The sequence below is a fragment of the Sciurus carolinensis genome, chromosome 12 (genome assembly GCF_902686445.1).
Source record: "Sciurus carolinensis chromosome 12, mSciCar1.2, whole genome shotgun sequence".
NCBI lineage: Eukaryota > Metazoa > Chordata > Mammalia > Rodentia > Sciuridae > Sciurus > Sciurus carolinensis.
In genome coordinates, this window is record NC_062224.1 from 51,694,804 (window position 1) to 51,717,095 (window position 22,292).

A 22,292-nucleotide genomic window follows, 5' to 3' on the forward strand; every position below is an offset into this window, starting at 1 on the left:
CATGAAAAGACCAAATTACAAATTATTGGGATTGAGATACAAACCAAAGGTTTGAACAACCTATTCAAAAAAAATAATATCAAAAAATTTTCCAAACATGAAAACTGAAGTGGAAAATCAAATACAAGAGGATTACAGAACATCAAATGTACAAAATTACAACAGATCCACACCAAGGCACATTTAAATAAAAATGCCTAACATACAAAATAAAGATAGGATTATAAAGGCTGCAAGAGAAAAACATGAGATTACCCAGAAAGGGATACCAAAAGGGATATCAGCAGATTCCTCAGCCCAGACCCTAAATTTTAGAAGGACCTGGTACAACATACTTCAAGCTCTGAAAGAATAGCAATGGCAACCAAGAATCATATCTACCAAAACTAACCTTCACATTTGATGATGAAATAAAATCCTTCCATGAGAAACAAAAGTTAAAAGAATTTACAAATGGAAATCCTGCACTACAGAACATTCTCAATCAAATATTCCATGAGGAGAAATGAATAAAAGCAATGCATAGGGAGGAACTACCCTAAAGGAGAAGTCAACCAAAGGTGAAACCATATCAAGCTAAAAACTGAAAATAAGCCAAGATGACCAGGAATACAAATCATCTCTCAATAATAACTCTGAATGTTAATGGTCTACACTCATTAATCAAAAGATTTAGAATGTCATATTGGATTAAAAATAAAGACCCAACAATATGCTACCTCCAAGAGACTCATCACATAGGAAAAGAAATGCATAGACTAATGGTGAAAGGATGGGGAAAAACATACCACACATGTGGGCCTCAGTAAAAAAGCAGGGGTCTCCATTTTCATATAATATAAAATGGAGTTCAAGACTAATTTAGTCAGAAGGGTTAAAGAATGACATTTAATACTGCTTAAGTGAATCATAAATCAGTGAAAATAACAATTTTAAATATTTATATCCCAAACAATGACCCATCATATGCATCAAACAAATATTTCTCAGTTCCAGAGAACAAATAAACCACAACACAATAATACTGGGTGACTTTAACACAATGCTCTCACCACTGGATAGATCTTCCAAACATAAACTGAACAAAGAAATCACAGAATTCAATAACACAATAACTTAGACTTCACAGACATATATAAAGTATTTCAACCATCATTGAACAAATACACTTTCTTCACAGTAGCTCATGAATTTTTCTCTAAAATAGACCATATCTTATGCCACAAAGCATCCCTTAAAAACAACAAAAAAAGAGCTACTACCTTGTATTTTATCAGATCAGAACAGAATGAACTTAGAAATCAATGAAAAAATAAAAACAGAAAATACTCCAACACCTGGAGTCTAAATAATATGTTACTGAATAAAGCATGGGTAACCAAAGACATCAGGGAGGAGATAAAAAACATTCTTAGAGGTAAATGAGAACTATGAATGATTCAATCTATCAAAATCTCTGGAACATTTTGAAAGCAGTACTAAAAGAAAAATTCATTGCATGGAGCACATTCAATAAAAGAATACAAAGTCAACAACTAAATGACCGTATGTTACCTCTCAAAGACCTAGAAAAAGAACAACAGATCAACGCCAAAAGTAGTAGAAGACAGGAAATAATGGAAATTAGAGCTGAAATCAATGAAATTGAAACAAAAGAAACATTTCAAAAAATTGACAAAACAAAAAGTTTGTATTTTGAAAAAATAAACAAAATTGATAAATCCTTAGCCACACTAATAAAAAGGAGATAAAATTCAACTTACTAGATTGGTGGTGAAAAAGGAAAGATTATGACAGACACCATTGAAATACATAATACAATGAGAAGCTACTTTGAAAATCTATACTCCAACAATTTAGAAAATCTCAAAGGCATCAAATATTTTTAGAGACAAATGATCCTCCCAAAGTGAAGCAGGAGGTCATACACAATTTAAACTGATCAATTTCAAACAATGAATTAGAAGAATCCATCAGAATTCTACCAACAAAGAAAAGTCCAGGACAAGGTGGATTCTAAGTCAAATTCTACAAGACCTTCAAATAATGAATACCAATACTCCTCAAAGTATTCCCTGAAATAGAAAAGGAGAGAATGCTTCCAAACTCATTCTATGAAGCTAGTATCACTCTGATACCAAAACCAGACAAAGATGCACAAGTAAAGAAAACTATAGTCCAATATACCTGATAAACATAAATGCCAAAATCCATAACAAAATTCTGCTAAATTGCATACAAAAAATATTAAAAGAGTGCACCATGATCAAGTGGCGTTCATCCCAGGGATGCAAACTTGGTTTAACATCCAGAAATCAATAAAAGTAATCCACCACATCAATAGGCTAAAAGTTAACAACTGTACAATTTTTTCAATAGATGCAGAAAAAGCATTTGATAAAATACAGCACCCCTTCATGCTCAAAACACTAGAACAAATAGAGATATTAGGAATAAACCTCAACATTATAAAGGTTGTCTATGCTAAGTCCATGTCCAATATCATCCTAAAAGGAGGAAAAATTGAAAGCATTCCTTCTAAAACCTGGAACAAGACATGGATGCCCTCTTTCACTCCTTCTATTCAACATCGTCCTTCAAACACTAACCAGAGCAATCAGACGGACCAATGATATTAAAAGGTTATGAATAAAAAAAGAAGAATTCAAACTATCACTATTTGCTGATGAAATAATTCTATATTCAGAGAATACAAAAATCTCCACCAGAAAACTTCTAGAACTAATAAATGAACTCAGCAAAGTAGCATGATATAAAATTAATATACATGAATCTAATGAATTTCTATACACAAGTGATGAATCCTCTGAAGGAGAAATTAGGAAAACCACTCCATTCACAATAGCTTCAAATAAAATAAAATCAAATAAAATACTTGGGAATCAATCTAATATAAGAGGTGAAAGACCTCTACAATGAAAAACACAGAACACTAAAGAATGAAATTAAAGAAAACCTTAGAAGATGGAAAGATTTCCTATGTATTGAATAAACAGAATAAATATTGCCAAAATGGCCATACTACCACTATACAGATTCAGTGCGATTCAAGTTAAAAACCCAGTGATGTTCCGCATGGAAATAGATAAAGCAATCATGGTATTCATCTGGAAGTATAAGAGACTCAGAATAGACAAAACAATCCTGAACAGGAAGAGTGAAGCAGGAGGTATCTCCATACCAGACCCTAAACTATACTACAGAGCAATAGTAACAAAAATGGCATGGTATTGGCACCAAAATAGACAGATACACCAATGGTACAGAATAGAAGATGCAGAGAAAAACTCACTTAAATACAGTTACCTCATACTAGACAAAGTTGCCAAAAACATACAAGGGAGAAAAAATAGCCTCTTCAACAAATGGTGCTGAGAAAACTGGAAATCTATATGCAGAAAAGTGAAATTAAACCTTTCTTCTCACTCTGCATAAAACTAAACTCAAAATGAACCAAGGACTAGGAATTAGACCAAAGGCCCTGCAACAAATAGGAGAAAATGTAGGCCCGAATCTCCATCATGTTGTATTAGCCCCAGACTTCCTTAACCAGACTCCTACAGTGCAAGAAATGAAATCAAGGATCAAAAACTTGGATGGATTCAAACTGAAGTGCTTTTTCTCAGCAAAAGATGCAATCAATAATGTGAAAAGAGAGCCTACAGAGTGGGAGAAAATCTCCTCCACATGCACTTCAGATAGAGTGCTAATCTCCAAAATTTATAAAGAACTTACAAAACTTTATACCAAAAATACAAAGAACCCAATCAATAAATGGACTAAGAAACTGGGCAGACACTTTGAAGTAGAAGATACACAGATGATCAACAAATATATGAAAAGTGTTCAAGATCTCTAGTAATTAGAGAATTGCAAATCAAAACCACCTTATGATTTTATCATACTCCAATTAGAATGGCTATTATCAAGAACACAAGCAATAGTAGGTGTTGGCATGGATGTGAGGAAAAAGGCACACTTATACATTGCTGGTGGAGATGAAAATTGGTGCAGCTACTCTGGAAGCAGAATGGAGATTCCTCAGAAAATTTGGAATGGACACACTACTTGACCCAGTTATCCCACTCCTGGGTTAATACCAAAATGACTTAAAATCAGCATACTACAGTAATGCAGCTCACTTCACAATAGCTAGAGTGTGAAATCAAACTAGATGCCCTCAATTGATGAATGGATAAAGACAATGTAAATATACATAATGGAATATTATTCAGTCATGAAGAAGAATAAAATTATGGCATTTACAGGTAAATGGATGGAATTGGAGAATATCATGTTAAGTGAAATAAGCCAATATGAAATAACCAAAAACCAATTCTCTGATAAGTGGATGATGATACATAATGAGGTTGGGGAGGTGTGGTAACAGTAAAATGGAGGAACTTTGGATTTTGTAGAGGGAAATGAGAGGGGGTACAGTGTGGGGGTAAGAAAGATAGTGGAATGAGATAGATATCATTAACCTATGTACATGTATGATTATGGTGTACAATTACATCATGTACAACCACATAAACAAAAATTTGTACCCCATTTGTGTACAATGAATCAAAATGAAAATGTAAAATAATTATCTAGAGAATAAATATCTTTTGCTCTGTTGGTCATGTGGACTCTGTGTCAACTACTGAACTCTGCCCATTTATTGAAAGCAAGCACAATGAGGATGAAAATGGACATGGCTAGGTTTCAACAAAACATTCTTTATGGAAACAAGTGGAGGGGTGGATTTGCCTATAGACAATAATTTGCTGGCTCTGCACAAAAATGTTTGGCTCTGCCAGACTGGTTTACTCTGCATAATACTCAAAGTCTTCCTGCCTAAGTGATAATATCTGGGATGGCTCTCAGAATATGTAACCTTGTTACCACCCAATGTTGAAAACTCTGGCCCTTTCCATTTACTGAACCTTCTTAAGCAGGTTGTTGCCCTCCTCCCAATGTCCTACTCTTCCTCAGAGGCAATCATCTGCCTGTCACTCTCTGGAGCAGCTGACAAGGGCTCTGACTCCTGCTTGTGTCCTCCCTTTTAGTGTTTTCAGAGAGCGCCAGGTCCCATCTGCTCCATGTCCACAGAAGGAAGCTGTGAATTTCCTAAGGATATGTGGAAAATCCCAACCTCTCACTCAGTGCTCATGGAGGAGGAAAAGAGCCAGGCTTGGAAAGTTCTAGCTCAGTCCCATCTATTCAGGGTCCTCAGGCTGACACTTACCATTCTATCTTCAAAGACCTGCCCAACTCCCACTTTCTAGGATGCCTAAGCCTCCTGCCTTCCTTGTCTTGTCACTTATCTTCCGCTCTTGGGAATAAGATCCTGCAATTTGTCACCTGTCTCAGTGTGATGGGCTGAGTTGCATCTTTCTCCCCACTCCCAAATTCATATGTTGAAATCTTAACTCCTGGTAACAAAGAATGTAACTTATTCAAAGATAAGGTCTTCATAGAAGTGATTGAAGTAAAATGATTAGGGAAGTCTTATCTGATATGACTGGTGTTCTCCTAAGAAGAGGGTTCCAGGACACAAGCACACACCAAGAGAAGACCATGCGCAGATTCAGGGAGAAGGTAGCCATCTACACACTAAGGAAAGAGGTCAAGAGCAGATCCATCTCTCATGGACCTCAGTAGGAAACAACCCCGCTTATATATTTGTGTGTGTGTGTGTGTGTGTGTGTGTGTGTGTCCTGGGGACTGAACTCATGGTCACTCAGTTACTGAGTCACATCCCCAGTCCTATTTTGTATTTTAATTAGAGAAAGCGTCTCACTGAATTTCTTAGTTCCTCAATTTTGCCAAGGCTGGCTTTGAACTCATGATCCTACTGCCTCAGCCTCCTGAACCACTTGGATTACAGGCATGTGCCACTGTACCCAGCTCTGCTTACATATTGATCTTGGAATTTCTGCCCCCAGAAATAAGGCAGAATATATTTGTTTATTAAATGGCCCATTCTGTAGAACATTCACTGTCAGTGTCCTTGGTATCATCATCCTAACATCCTCAAAGCTATGACTGAGCCACTCACTGGAGACACTTGGTTGCCAGCACTGAAGGGTCAGGGGTGGCCTGAGGTGAAGAGAGAGCCTCCTCCTGGGTCTCATTTCTTGTCAGGGTGGCCCAAATCTAACCACTGATATAAAGCATAAAGATCCAGCACCTTATTCCACCTCAGGACAGTTGTGCCAAGCAGTTCATTTCCCCTCAGAGAGCCCTGCCATGACCTGCTCAGTCATACTTGAGGTTTCCAGTGAAGATAAATGGGCCTTAGAAAAATAAAGACTCACACATGCATATTTTAAGGAGTCCACCCTGTGATGGACCAGAGCAGTGGCAGGGGCAGGGGCCACAGTTACCCTGGAGGAGGAAGATTCAGAATCCAGTTCACCACTTTCTCCCCTAGCCTTGGACTTGGTATACTTTGGAGAAAAACAGATTAGAGGGACCTGGGTGGTCTGGGGGCAGTGGTGGCAGTAAGGCATCCTGGCTCATTGTGACCTACTTGATTTCTAGGTTTTGACCCAGGAATCCAAGCATCTTCTCCATCTCAGGGAGCACAGAGGTGGGTGAGGTCATACTCTGGAGGCACCCAGATCTGCACGTGTACCCCAAAATGGCCACTCCAGTCCTGCATGAGTGCAGCTGGGTCATGCCCTGGTGGTACTTCAGGTTCTCTTGTGAAGTGGAAACTATCTTATTTCAGGATTGCAGAAAACACTACATGATTTGTATTCTGTGAAACAGCAGGCAGAACATGCCCACAGAAGGGGCTTTATAATGAGAGTGCTCACTAATCACTATTTCAAACATTCACTATGTGTCAGTACAAATTACTTCCAGAGTCCTCATTTTCTCCATCTCTAGAGCAGAGAGAGCCCTGTGTGGAACTCACAATTGCACCTGTAAAGCTGACTTGGGGTTCAAATTAAGAATAGATGTAGGGACAAAGTGCAGGGAAAAGCACTATATGGAAATAGGTGGTGGCTTTGAATTTCTTAATAGCGGAGTCAGGGAAGGGATGAGAGTTGGGAGGGGCTGAAATAGGGCAAGTGGTGGTGTTGGGGATAGAAATATTTTGGGAAGCCCCATGCACAGACTCAAGGAGAACTGGAGGATGGTGGGGGGTTAGGTTGCCAGCTCTGACCATATCCAGGGGACCCAATATTCCTCTCCTGCCAAATCATGTCTCTTTTCCTCCCTGAATTCTGAGCTATTCACAGGTGTCATTCATTCTGCTTGACCCACAGGATTCCCACTGCCTGGCATTTGCCCATCCTGTCCCCTTCACTTGTTCCCCTCCCATACTTATCACTGTCTTTAGGTCAGAGACTGTCATCATCATGTGTCTCTAAAAGACACCAATTAAACAAAGATATAGGTAAATAGAAGAAAGGTCAGTAGAGGGAAGGAAAGAGGGATAGGAATGAAAGGAGGAAAATGGGAAACACTGAGGACTGAATTATAACAAATTATATTCCATGCTTTTATTATGTTGTCAAAATGAATTTTAATGTTATGTGTACATGAAAAGAACAAATAAAAATTTAAAAAACATTCCCCAGTCATCCAGGGTCATACCCATCTCCTAATTTTTCTCCGAGCCACCTTACCCCAAGTTGATGGGGTCCAGTCTCTCCTAAGTTCCATGAATCAGGATTACCACAGCACAATTTTGCATATCAGGCTCTGAATCAGACTTCCAGATTTCCAATCTGAGTTTTTGTAGGCATGTATTCAGGTAATCATAATTCACATACTCTCCCTGGGCCTCACTTTACCATCAGTAAAATGAGTGATATTACTTTCTACCTCATAGGCATAAGATGGTCTCTTGACCCTCCATACCCAAGGGATTCATCCTCATTTTATAAATGAGGAAACTGAGATGAAAACTGAGACATGGGCAGTTTAAGTAACTTGCCACCATATACCCAGCTTGGGAGAGAGTGAGGATTCAAACCTAAGACTGTCCCACATCAAGTCTGGAACACAGTTAGTTCACTTATTCACTCATTCAACAGACCCCTATGGGTGCTTCCTAGAAGTGGGTACTTCACACCAAGCCCAAAGATTCACAACCACTATGCAATCTAGTTGGCACTGTTATTCCTAATTTTCCAAGGAGGTTTCTGACTTGGGGAGGAAGGGTGAACTGGACCTGTGAGGAGACTACTATGTAATCAAGGTCTCCTATTCCAGAGTCCTGGATGACTTCAGGAAGGACCTGATTTCAGGGCAGCCAGGAAGAAATTACACCTGCTTCCTCAGCTTTCTTCAGGTGGACGTTGGTCACAGACAATTCCCTGTTCCCAGAGTGAAAGTGCAGCGGTTCCTGCCAGTTCCACTTTGGTCCTGGGCTGCCAATTTTCATAGTCAACCTCTCCCAGCAAACCTGGCACTTACAACCTCCCTCCAGCACCAAGAAAGCTCCCTAAGGGGATTGGTCCTAAACAAAAACAAATCTCCAACTTTGATTATTACTAACTGAAGAGACTGATCTAAAAATGCTGCACACTACATAACCCAAATGAAGTCTCATTCTGGAAAAGAGAAAGCCAAAGAGACAGGTAAAAAGATCAGTGGTGGTCAGGGACTGGTAGGGTGCAAGATGAACAGATGGATAATTGGGAAGGTATGAAGAGGTGAAAATAATCTGTGTGATAGGAGAAAAGTAAATATATACCATCATATATTTGTCCAAGTCCATAGAATATGTGACACCAAGAGTAAACTCTAATGTACACCACAGACTCTATGTAACAATGATGTACTGATGTGGGCTCATTAATTGCAACATGCTCCACTCCCACCAATGGCAACAAGCTGACTAGGCACTGCAAAACCCCATGCCTGATGCCCTTCTACCATCCATGCATGGGGCAGGGAAGGAAAGCATCTTTCATGGGAAATTTGCTGTATGCCAAGCTTAAGAAAGTGAGGAGAAATGGTAGGGTTATTCCTGTCATTCTCTGAGCCCATTTGGGCATGCTTAAAATGAGTAAAAATGGGATCTGTATTCTGAAATACAGTGGTTTAGGTAGGCCCCATAAGAAAAGAGGTAAAGGAGGAATATGTGGTCTTATGGTATAGATATGAGGTGTCCCCAAAGTTCATGTGTGAGTCATTGCAAGAAAGTTTAAAGATGAAATTATTAGGATATGAAAGCTTTAACCTAATCAGTGTATTAATATTAATATTAATCAGGGAATTAACTGGGTGGTAACTATAGACAGGTGGTGTGTGACTGCAGAAGATGTTCATGGGGTTATGCCTTGGGTTTTATATTTTGTCATGATGAGGAAAGCTCTCTATATCTACTTCCCTGTGCCATGTTCTGAACCACTTTTCTCCACCATACCCTCCAGTCATGCTGTACTGCCTTACATTTGACCACAAAGTTTGGAGTTGGATATCTATGAACTGAGACCGCTGAAACCCTTAGGCCCAACATAAATTGTTTCTCCACTAATTATTATTGCCAGGTATTTTGGGCACAGCAGCAAATAAACTGATGAGAGCATGATATGATATGATAATCTATATGATAATCTCAGTTTTTGTGAAAATAAATAAATAAATAAATAAAATCAGCACTTGACTAAATTTTGCAAACTTTCATGGCATAAGCATTCAAATAACCAAGAATATAAGGGAAGTCAAAAAAGTAAAGCCACATATGAAAAGTCTCCCAGACTCAAGGGTTAAAGACAGAAAGTTTTCTCCTCTAAATTCAGGAAGAAGACATGAATGCTTTCATCTCTACTAGTTAACATGTTACTGAAAGTCCTATCCAGAGTAATTAGAGGGTAACAAAGAAAACAAAAGGAAAAAATTGGGGGAAAAGAAAAAAATGGCAAGCAAATTGTGAAGGAAGAAAAAATGATCTCCCCTTGAAAGTTATAGGATAGTCTGTAGAAAACTAAACATTTCACAACAAAAATCTGTGAGAAATAACAAATTCAGAAGTGTCTCTGGGTACAAGATGAGCACCCAAAAGGAAGTCATGTTCTATATACTAATAAACAACAACCTGAACTGAAATTTTCAAAAGTTCATTTAATAGCATCAAAACAATCCTAACCAAGGAGTTAGCAGACTTTATACTGGAAACTGTCCAACATTGTTAGAAGAAATTAAAAAAACACACAAACAAATGCAAAAGCATCACATGCAAAAGCATTGGAAGACTGGACATGGGTAAAATGGTATTACTACTAAAGTAATCTACAGACTTAAAGGAAATCTGTGTGAAAATCCCAATGGTGTTTTTTGCAGAACAGAAAAATCTACCCTAAAACTCATATGGAATCTAAAAGTATCCCAAAAAACTAAAACAACATTGAAAAAGAACAGTTAGAGGACTTACCATTCCAGATATCAAAACTCATTATTAAATTACAGTAATTGAAGCAATTTGATACTTGCATAAAGACAGACATACAGATATATGGAGAAGGATTAAGACTCAGAAATAAATCCTCACACCGATCATCAAATTATTTTTGACAAGAGTGCAAAATCCATTTAATGAGGAAAGAAAATTCCTGTCTAAAAAATAGTGTTAGGAAAAACTGCATGTCTATGTGAAAAAAAGGAAGAAAGAAAGAAATCAGATGCTTACCCTATTCTACATGCAAAAGTAGACTCAAAATGGATCAAAGACCGTAACATATGAGCTAAAGTTATTAAAATCCTAGAGAAAGCACAGTAGAAAAGTTTGATGACATTGAATTTGGCAATGACTTCTTGTATATGCCTCTGCAGTAAGAACAATAAATTCCTTTCCTAAAACTGAACTACACCAATATTCTGTGCATCAAAGGACACAACAGAGTGAAAAAGCAATTATTTAAAAATTGTATATTCAATAAAAGGTTATATCTAGACTTTATGAAAAAGTTGACAACCAGAACAAAACCACCTGATCAAAAATGGTCAAAGGACATGAATAGACATTTGTCAGAAAAACATATACAAATGTCCAACAAGCACATGTAAAGTTACTCAGTAGGTCATTAGGGAAATGCAAACTAAAACCACAATCACATAGCACTTCAAACTTATTAGGTTGGCTTCTACTAGTGAAACAGGATTTAACAAGTGTTGGTAGAGATGTGGAGAAACTAGAATCCTTGTAGACTTGGAGAAAATATAAAATGGGCACTATGCTAAGCAGAATAGTGGTTGTTCAAGCAAATTAAAGACAGAACTACTGTATGATGCAGCATTTCCACCCACAGGGCCGTAACTAAGAGAACCGGTGGAAGATTTCAGGACATATTCGTCTACCTGTGTTTGTAGCAGCATTAATCACAATAGCCACAGGGTTGTAAGCCACCCAAATGTCCCTGAGGGATGGATGCTTAAACAAACTCTAAAATCTCTGTATCCCATGGAATATTATTATTCAGTCTTAAAAAGAAAGGAAAGGTGGATACAGGCTACAACATGGATGAACCTTGAGAACACTGTACTTTTCACCAAGTCAGCCAAAGAGAACTGCAGTATGATTCCACTTATATCACGTACCTGGATTATTTAAATTCATAGAGACAGAAAATAGAATAGTGGTCATCAGGGCCTGGAGGTAATGGGGGATGAGATCTTATTGTTTATGGGCTATGAAGTTTATGTTCCAGAAGAAGAAAAGAATGCTGAAAATTGACTACACAACAATGTCAATAATCAATACTGAGCTGTAAACTCAAATATGGTGAAGAGGTCAAATTTTTATTATGTATATTTTACAACAATTAAAATTGCATATGTTGGTCAGTGCCAGGGGAGTGGTAGCCATTGTCTGTGGTTGCAGTGAGGCTTTCGCCCTGGGCCATGGGTCCTCTGCAGGAGCCGCTGCCAGAAGTCGGTGGACCAGAGAGTGGGGACGTAGAGATGGCACCTGCGGTAGAAGTCGGCATGGCTCCAGGGTGGGTCTTATGCCTGCCTTTCTGTGCGGGTTTTCTGCTCCCTTGCTCTCATCCCGCAGCTCTGGAGGGTGCGATCTGTCCCTGACACACAGGGGGACCCTGAGCCATGTAAGGTGGGTCACTCACAGGGTCCACCCAGAGGGCAAAAGTAGCCTGTTAACCAGGCGTGCCATGTCTCCCACATGTGTGAGAACAGCCCAGGTGCCTGAGTGTGAGTGTGAGGCAGACGTCAGATCACCAGGGTGTGCCAATGACCCGCTGTGCTTTGTTTGTGCTCTGAGCCTGGGGACAGAGGAGAAAGCTCCAGCACCAGCCTGCAGCCTGGGCAGTCCAGTTCTGTCTCACAACCAGGCCTCTGCCTTGGCAACTCAGGGGGTGGGGGTGTCCTTCAGGCTGGGAAACAGAGGCTCTGGGGCAGGAGGTGCTCCTGGACAGGCATTTGGTTCATCCAGCCTCAGGGATGGCGGCCATCAACCCATGGGCATCCTGGGGTGCCCTATGGGCCAGTCCTGGGAGATGGCAGCTGTTTACCCATGGGTCTCCTGGGCTCTGTGTCCTCAGGATCCTGTGTGGCACATGGAGAGGAGCAACAGGAGGGGAGGAGGGCTGCTGGGCACCCAGCATACCAGGTCCAGGAACCAGTGACCTTCAAGGATGTGACTGTGGACTTCATCCAAGAATGGGGTCAAATGGATTTTGTTCAGACTCTGTACCACGATGTGATGCTGGCGACCTATGGGCACCTACTATCTGTGCACAATCAGATCGTCAAGTCCAAAGTCATCTCCCTGTTGGAACAAGAAGAGCCTTGATAGGTGGAGCAGACATGTACTGAGAGCACTTGTCCAGAGTGGATGAGAGGTGTGAAAACAGTGTGTTGATCCAAACAGAGTGGTTTTGATGAAGAACAATCCCATGGCATGAAGTAGAAAAGATACATATGGGATGATACTAGGGTCTCTAGGTTAGGAGTTTGGGGATGTGAAGACTAATTAGAAATAGGCCACACAAACCAGAGTACAGCTATGAGGCAAGAGGTCTTGATGCAAAACCAAATCCTATCTCAGAGAGGTTCTGAATTCTGTGAACTTGGGGAAGATTACAACCAGAATGTAAACTTTGTTCTATGTCAGAGTGTTTCTCAGAGCATTTCTATATACCTGATATGCATGCTGAAAGCTGGAGATGTAACTCAGCCATAATGTATACAGATAAGATTTCTGTGAAAACAGTGACTATGACCAAGCTCTCTACCACTCTGTCCACCCTATTCACCCTGTAAAAATGCAACCTGGGGATAATTTTTTCAAATATACTAATGTAGTTAAATCTATCAATCACATAATACATTTTGATGATCATAAAGGAATGCACACAGGAGAAAAACTGTATGAATATAATGAGTGCCATCTAATCTTTAACCAGAACCCATCATTAAATGAACATTCAAGATTTCATTTTGGAGAAAACTGTATGATTACAAAGAATATGAGAATATATTTTACTTCTCTTCCTTTATTTTACTTCTCTTTGATCAAAAACTTGATGATGTAGATACAATGAGTGGGAGAAACTCTTTGGGTATGACTTGTTCTTCACTCAACACACAAGCTCTTGTGCTGCAGAGAAGTCCTATGAGTACCATGAGATTGCTTACCTGATTCAGCACAAGAAAAATCATGCTGGAGAGAGGCCCTATGAATGTGACAAGTGTGGAAAAGCTTTCAGGAGTCATTCTGCCCTTACTAAACATAAGCAAAGTCACACTAAAATAAACCCTACAAATGGAGTAAGTATGGAAAAGCCTCTAGTTGAATCTTGTTGTACATAAGAGAATTCCACACAGGAGAAAAATCTTATTTATGTAAAGAGTGTGGGAACTCTTTCAACTGGAACTCCCATTTTATTGAGTATTAGAGAACTCATAATGGGGAGAAACTTTTTAATTGTGATAAGTGTGATAAGGCTTTAAGGGATTACTCAGCCCTTAGTAAACACTAACAAACACACTCTGGAGCAAAACCATGTAAATGCAGTTTGGAAAGTTCTTCAGCTGGAGCTCAATCTCATTGCACATCAGAGATCTCATATGGGGGAGAAACCCTATAACTTCCAGGAGTGTGGCAAAGAATTCAGAAAATGCCAAGCCCTCACTAAGCAAGAAATCATTCACTCTAGAATTAAGCCCCATGAATGTAACAAATGTGGAAAATCCTGCAGCCAAATGGTTCACCTGACTAGGCATCAAAGGACTTATACTGGAGAAAAATTCTATGAGTGCAATAAAAGTGGGAAATCCTTCAGTCCAAGCTGTCACCTGGTTGCTCATCAGATAATTTACAATGGTGAGAAACCCCATAAACATAATCAGTATGAAAGGTCCTTTAACTGTAGCTCTCATTTTATTGCACCAGAGAACTCACTATGGAGACAAACCATAGAGATGTAATGAATATGAGAAAGCCTGCAATTTGAGCTCTTCCCTCATTGTGCACCTGAGAAACCACACTGGGAAGAAGCCCTAAAAGTGTAAACACTGTGACATAGCTTTCAGTAAGAATTCCTCCCTCATTATCCATCAGGAGAAGGCTCAGTGGAGAGAAGCACTTCATATGCAGCAAGTGTGGAAGAGCCTTCAGTGGTCACTCGACCTTGCTTCAACACCAGAGGTGTCACAGTGAGGAGAAATGGTCCTTGAATTAGTAAGAGAGTTTTCATTTCCTACACATTTGATAACTCATTGGAGAAAACTCTCTAAATACAATCAAGAGGGAGAGCTTCTCATTAAGAATTCAACAAGACTCTCCCTCCCTTTAATATTCGGTAGGGAATATCTTAGAAGAAATGAATGAAAAAATAGGGAAAGGTTGTCAGCAGTCATCAGCACTTACAGCATCATAACATCACAGATAAGAAAGCTCTGGGCTCTGCACATAGCCCAACAGGAATCTCTACTTGAGGACATGATGGGGAATGAGGCACACTTTAGCAAGTTCTCTCACCCCTTTGTGATCAGTGGACTTTGTCAAGGGAGGCCTCATGCAGAGAATCATGTTATGACTGGAATGTGCTTGTCATTGATCTGAAATATTGGATGGAAATTCTTATGAAAATATATTGTGCATAATTACAGAAATGCAGATAGATTTTGCTACTATAAGAGGAGTGTTTAGGTGCCTTTAAGGGGTAGAATATGGGATATTAATCTGAATTTATGAAAGGAAATAGTATAGTTTTGAGTGGGGTGTTTGCTGTTAGACAAGATGAACCTCCTTAGATGAGATGAGCAAGCGGGAACACTGATGGTCAAAAGGGTGCTGCCTGGAAGGGTGAGACTGGTGTTGGGTCAAAATATGACACTCACCACGTGATGTGCCAGTGTCCATAGGGCCTGTCCCTGCTCATGATTCCCTTGTTGAGTGGTAGTTTGTTTTAGGCAATCACTATAAATTATAAATTTGGACATGGCTTCAGTATATATAACATGAAGGAATTAAAAGGACATGTGTACATATCTACTGTAACATCTAAAAATTATGTATATGGATAAGGAACTGTGAGACCTATGGAGAAATTAATCCAGCTAATTTAAAATGTCCTTGTTTTGTTTTTCAAATACATATAGCCCTTACCATGTGCTGTTTTGTGTTAAATATTTTTCAGATATTAACTTGTTCAATCCCATTGGCTAGGTACTACTAGTATCCCAGTTTTACAAGTGGGGAACTGTGGCAGAGATGTTGGGGAGTCCATCTCATAAGGGGTAGGACTGAGGTTGGTTCCAGTGTCTGTGTCCCTAACAACTGTGCTCTGCTGTCTCTCTAGTGATACATTACCCTCCTGTTCCCCATTTTGTTCAGTGTTCCTATAGTAGAGATTTGATAATTAAATCCAAGTAAATTCTTAAAAAAAAACTCAATATGGTATGTATACATCTGATCATCTCCACCCTCTGCTCAGAACCCTCTTGTGGCTCCCATTCACTCACAGAGACAACCCAAGTACTCATGAAGGCCATAGGTTTTGCATGAGTTGGACTCCTCTGTACTTCTGTCACTTACTCCATACAGAGTCAGGGCTGACCTCCCTTCCTTTTTCTTGGCTCAGTTGGCACAGTCTCATCTCACATCTTTGCACTATTTACTGTTCCCATCACCTGGAAAACTTCCCCCAGAAATTAACAAGCCTCAAAATCACCTTCCCTGATCACCATATTAACAACAGCACACTGCTATCCCATCCTACCCAACCTTCAATATACCCCTTTTTGCTGTATTCATCTCCATACTTTCTATAGCCTCAACCACACTGTTTGTTTACCTATTTACTTTATTTCCTGACTTGCTGATGTACTGGGATCCTATACTTTTTGAAGTCAGAAATTCTGTTATTCAGTGCTCTATTCCCACAGTAGGTGCTCCATGATTATCTGCTGAATAAATGCCTACTTCTTTTGGTGAAGTTGCAATGTGTCAGAACAGGTAAAGCATTTAGCCCAGTGCCTTGTTAAACAAACCATAATCTATCCCTGCCATGGAATATTATTATTCAGCCTAAAAATGGAACAAATTTCTGAAACGTTACAACATGGGATCAGGATCTGAACCAGAGCCCTCCCCAAATGCTATACTGACAGTCTCCTACCTGCAACTGTTCTCAATTAAACCAATCTACCAATTCCTTCCACATTAGGGCTGAACCAGAAACTTCTGGGCCTTTCTGAGGGATCACTGATGTGTTGCAAGTTTCCTGAGTAGAATGTGGTACCATCCTGGAGTCAGTTTCTTCAACAAAAAAGAACAAGCCACACACAGAGACAAATAAACAAAGATTCATACCTATAGTCCCTGAGCATGGGGGGAAGCAACAGGTTCCAACCTCCAGGCTGCCCTTGGGGGCTATCTGCCTCTCCACAGGGCCTCCTTAGTGGTGCTCAGTTCTGCCACCACATGCAGCCACCCCTAACACACACATATGCACAGGAACCCAGGGATAGGAAAGATGCTGGCCCATGCAAGGTCTTGAGGTAACAACTCACATGCACATACCACAAACACACACAGACATGATAAAAGTCTTACTTACCTATGTTCATGCATCACACAAATACAGACTCATACAAAAGGTTACACATATGCAGATACAAATATACACAACGCCTAGAAATACTGTTGTATATGTTCTCATATACACATAGAGTCACATGTGTTCTCATACATCCATGTGTGTATATCCACACACACTCACATAGTCCAGGCATCTGAATGCTACCTCAGCCCCCACTATAAATGTTCCCCTTTTCAACAGGGCCTTAATGATCCTAGGCTATGCATCTAGAGGCTAGACTAAGGTCCAGTCTGACCAAAGGAAGAGTGAAATGGCAGCAAGGCAGCAAAAGTCTTTGATTTGCCCTGCTGTGTGTGGGGATATTGGGTGTAAGGTGATTCTACCTGCAAAGGAAGCAGTCCACTGATTTGGACGTAGGATTCTCCGGGAGAGAGTCCCCTGACTCATCCAATTATCAAAAGACAAATTTTGAGGGAGTGAGAGGGCTTCTTTAGGTTACTAAACTGAACTCCCCTCTACTGGACTCCCTTTGGCTGCCCCATTAAAAACCAACCCACCTACTATCAGACCTGGCCATCTTCAAGAGCTTGTCTCTCCTCAGAGACCCACTCCTCATTGAGACCTGTATCCCTGCTTCTCCACAGAAAAGGGTTTCACTCAGACACCTCAAGTTATGTGCCCTCCCCATGCCTAGTGTCTTCAAACTACATCTGCACTTGCGCACAGCTTAAAAACACCAGGAGTATACACATACCTGAAGTCTCCCCCAAACTCAGTCACTGGTCATACCCTAGGACTGAGGGAGGCAGAAGACCACCAGGTGAGCCCACCCCTGAGGTGATTTCACCCTGCAACCAGGGTTCACACCTCCTGGAGCCTCTGTTCTTTGCCCCTCCCTTCTTCTCAAGGATTTTGGCCCTGCAACTCTGCCAGTTCTCTGTCCCTGGGAGACGAGTGGGTCAGTGAGCTGGGGAAGCAGCCCCTTGGCTGTCCTCCAGTTGACCCACTTCTACCTTACTGGTAGAAAGTGCAGCACTGCTCACCTTGTGTCCTTTCTGGACCTTTGGAGACCGTGGAGACACCTGGACTCCAAGATCTTGGCAACTGAGGTGGATGGGGTGACCGGCAGGGACTGCCTTTGGGGATTGGCATGAGCACTGGTATGGTCCTGCCCTTTGGACCTCCCCTGCCACCATCTGACCTGCTGATCTCATTTTTCTCAAAACATCTGTATTATAGAGCATTCATATTCAAATCTACCAAAAAAATCTCTTCCATATGGGTGCTTTATTATTTCTATCCTATCCTTGTACTAAATATTTAGGTTGAATCAATTTTCACCATCCATGTATTATTTTGTCATTGAAAACAACTTTTACTTCCATAGGCCTATAATCTCAAATATTTATACCAGGTTCAAAACTGTAACAGGGGAGTCTTAGAGAACATACTGAGGAAGCAAAGCACTTTATTGGTTAGTTTGAGGAAGAAAATACAAATGCAGGTACATATTCCATAGTTTTAAACCACACCATTATCCACGGTCTTTCTCCAACATTAGTGGGAGGAAATGGAGGTAGTGAGGGCATAAAAAAATGGGAAGAGTAATGAACAAAATATGATGGGTGATATTTTTCTAATTTCTAAAGAAATTAAGTATTTTCATGGACCCTTCACACTGTGCATAGATTTATTGATTGATTGAGGACTCTAGTGACCCAGGCTCTTCATATATTATTTTATTATTCCTGGTTATGGCTTAATGCCTCATGACCTCAAGACTGCCACAGGTCGAGGCCTCACACCCAATATCAATTTGGAAAGAAAGGGGTATGGGGATATCTGCTCCCTGAAAGTCTCATTAATCTGAACTGGGTTACATCATCACTTGTACTGCAAGGGATGTTTAGAAAATTTAGTATCCAACAAAGGAGAACAGGAATATCCAGATTATATTTAATCTGTCATTCTTCTGCAGGTGGCAAAAAGTCCCCTCTGTGTATAATATAGTATGGAAATTTGGGGAGTTTCAAGAAATCTCACACTATGATGATCACCTGGTCTATCAGGACTGGATCTTCTTGGGACCCTGTTAATTGTTAATGGGCATCTTGCATTGCCTAGATTCCAGTGTGGGAACCAATAAAGGAAAATTTCAAAATGGTAGATGGTGAGTGGTGACCCTAGTGACAGGTTTATTGAGTCTCCTCCCAGGTTTTGGAACAAAGAATTTTTATACTTAGGATGGAGATGCTCTGTGAAGTGATGGAGGAAAGAACAGCAATATTAAGCTAATGATAAGATTGTGAATACGCTAGTTTGCCAAGACCTGGTGACGTCTGTGTAACAGTGAGTAGTAGCCCAGGGTTCTGTGGTTGTGAATTCCTGAACTCAAAGAGTGAAAGAAGTCAGCCTCAAAAGAATTTTAAGGGAAAGATGGAAAAATACCCTTGTTGGCTAGGCCTGGTGGGTAGTGTGTTGATCAAAAAGATTTCACCATGAAGAATGCTTAAGTCTGCAATGAGACAAAAATAAGTCCTGCTTCCTATCATAGACAATAACTGGAATCTCAAATTTTCTCTACACTGATTTTCACTTAAACAAGGCTTAATTTCTCCCAGACAAGTTTCTTTCATTCGTTTGCTCAACAGGTCTTTTTGTGAGAGCCTGATATGTACCTATCATGAGGGATAGGGCATGGGCAGTCACATTATTTTTTTTTTTATGGAGCTCCAACTTGATCCAGAGAGGAGACAACTAGTGATCAATGCAATAACAGTTTTTTGATCAATGCTATGAATCATGTGCACTGGGTGGTGATACTGAGGGCCCATTGGGGTGGTAACATAAGATCTGGACCATGACAGTATGAAGGAGTCAGTCACACTGGTGGAAGTGTTTAAGAAGGTGACAGCATGTTTGATTTTGAATGAAGAGGGCAGCAACCACGCCAAGTACTGGAGGAAAATCATTCCAGGTCCAGTGGAGGATAGGTCAAACCCACCTAGAATGCATGAGAAGGAAAAGAATGCACTTGGGACCAAAACCCAAAGTTTATAAAACCCCGAAGGCCCCTCCAGTCCATAAATCCTTAAAGGTTATGAAGAGAGTCTAATTTTCCTCCAATGCTCTGATTCCCCTTCTATCAATCAACTACCCTTTTGTAGTTGTTATAATATTCACATGACTAAAATTCACCCCTTTCAAGTCCATGCTTTGGACCTTCACAATATTGTGTGACCATCACTACTACCTAGTTCCTAGTCATTTTCATCACCCTGGATGAATGCCTTGTGTCCATTACACAGTCATACCCATTTTTTCCATTCCCAAATACCCTGTAGCCACTACTCTTCTGTCTCTGTGGATTTGCTTATTTTTAATAAATCATTCATTTTGCATGTGCCTTTTTTCACATAGCATAATGTTTTCAAGAATCATACACTGTGTGCCATTTAACAATACTTTATTCCTTTTTATGATTAAATGATATTTAATCACATGGATATATCACATTTGTTTATCCATTTCTTAATTGATGGAATTTGGAATGTTTTTACCTTTTGGTTTCTATGAATAGTGCTCCCATTAACATTTACCTAAATGTTTTGAGAAGGTAAACTTTCATATTTATCTTTAATATAAGCTGTATTAGTCCAAATTTTGTTACTATAATAAAATACAGGAGGCAGGCTACTTTATAAAGGAAAGACATATTTGAGTTCATAGCTCTGGAGGTGCCAAGTTGAGTGGAATTATCTGGTAATGACTTTTTTTCTGGAAAATTCATGAGGTGGCACAGGTATTACATGACTAGAGACAAGGAGCATGTGTCATTTTTTGTCTCCATCTTCCAGTAAAGCAACTGTAAGGCCCCAATGAGTTAACTTAAAAAGTTGCAGGAGTTGCCAATGCTAAAAAATGGTTAAAAATGACAAACTGCAGATGAGCTGAAGTCAGTCTAGCTACATAACAGGATGACCTTGGCAGCTAATTTAAGCTGTTGCTAGGGGTAATGGGGGATCCTCCTGACTGTGGTCAAGCTGACCTCACTGCTGACCTCATATAGACCAGTGGTTACTAGGATGATTAAAACTTGGCAGCCAAAATGTATCCTGATATGCAAACAAGGACACAAACCCTCCAATTGTAAAAGAGAATCTGAGTCCCTTTGTCTGAAATGTATAAAACAGCTTGTAAATTTGTGCTTAGGGTTCTTGGCATTGACTGCTAAGCTGGTCTGTGTCAAGTGCCCAAGCAGCTGCTTGAATGAACTGGTCCTTTTGAGCTCACATTGGACTCTGGCTCCCTAGTGGTCTTTGGGGAACTTGTCGACTTGGGCATTTCACAACCAGGATTCAATCATGGATCTATCCTAACGATTTTATCTATTCTATTCATCTTCCAAAGACCCCACCATTAAACACCATAGTCATATTATATTTTCACCCACCAAGTATCTCACAATGGGGATTAAATATCAACACATGAGACCAAAGGGGACACATTTAAACCATATCCAAACCATAGCAAATACCTAGGAGTGAAATCACTGGGTCATATGTTAAATCTATGATTAACATTCTGAGGAACTTCCAAATTCTTTTCTATAGGATCTATACCATGTTGCACTCCTAAATATGAGGGTTCTAACCTCCACACATCTTTGCTCAATCTTAGTTTTTGACTTACCATGTTCCTAATGGGCATAAAGTTGTATTTCATTGTGCTTTTGAGTTGCATTTCTTCAATAATTAATGATGCTGAACATCTTTGGATATCATCATGAGCAATTTGTAGAACCTTTAAAAAATATATGTATTAAATATCTATTTGCCCTATTTTTAAACTTAATTTAAAAGTCTTAGTTCTTGAGGTACAAAAATTTTATGTATTCTGGATGCTATACCTCTTATAATATATATGATTTCCAAGTATTTTCTCCCACTCTGAAGATCATTTATTCTCTTTCTCTTGGTAGGAGTCAGTTAGTACACAAAGGTTTTACCTTTTTATAAAATCTACTTTTTTCTTCTTTTGCTTTTACTTTTGGTTTCATAGTTAAGGAATAAATACCAAAACAAAGATCATGCATATTTTTCCTATATTTTCTTATAAGGGTTTATAATTATAGCTTTTATCCAAACCATTTTGAGTTTTTATGTAAGGTGTGAGGTAAGCAGTTTAATTTCATTTGCACAAGAATTTTCAGTTGCCTTGTCTCTATTTGTTGAAGAAACTATTGTTTCCACAATCAAT

The 22,292-nt window shown here is 39.6% G+C and overlaps 1 pseudogene; it reads left to right on the forward strand.

Annotated features, from left to right (window-relative positions):
- The first annotated feature begins 12,426 nt into the window (after nt 1–12,426).
- On the forward strand, nt 12,427–14,669 carry LOC124961307 (zinc finger protein 606-like; annotated as a pseudogene).
- Nucleotides 14,670–22,292: the final 7,623 nt, after the last annotated feature.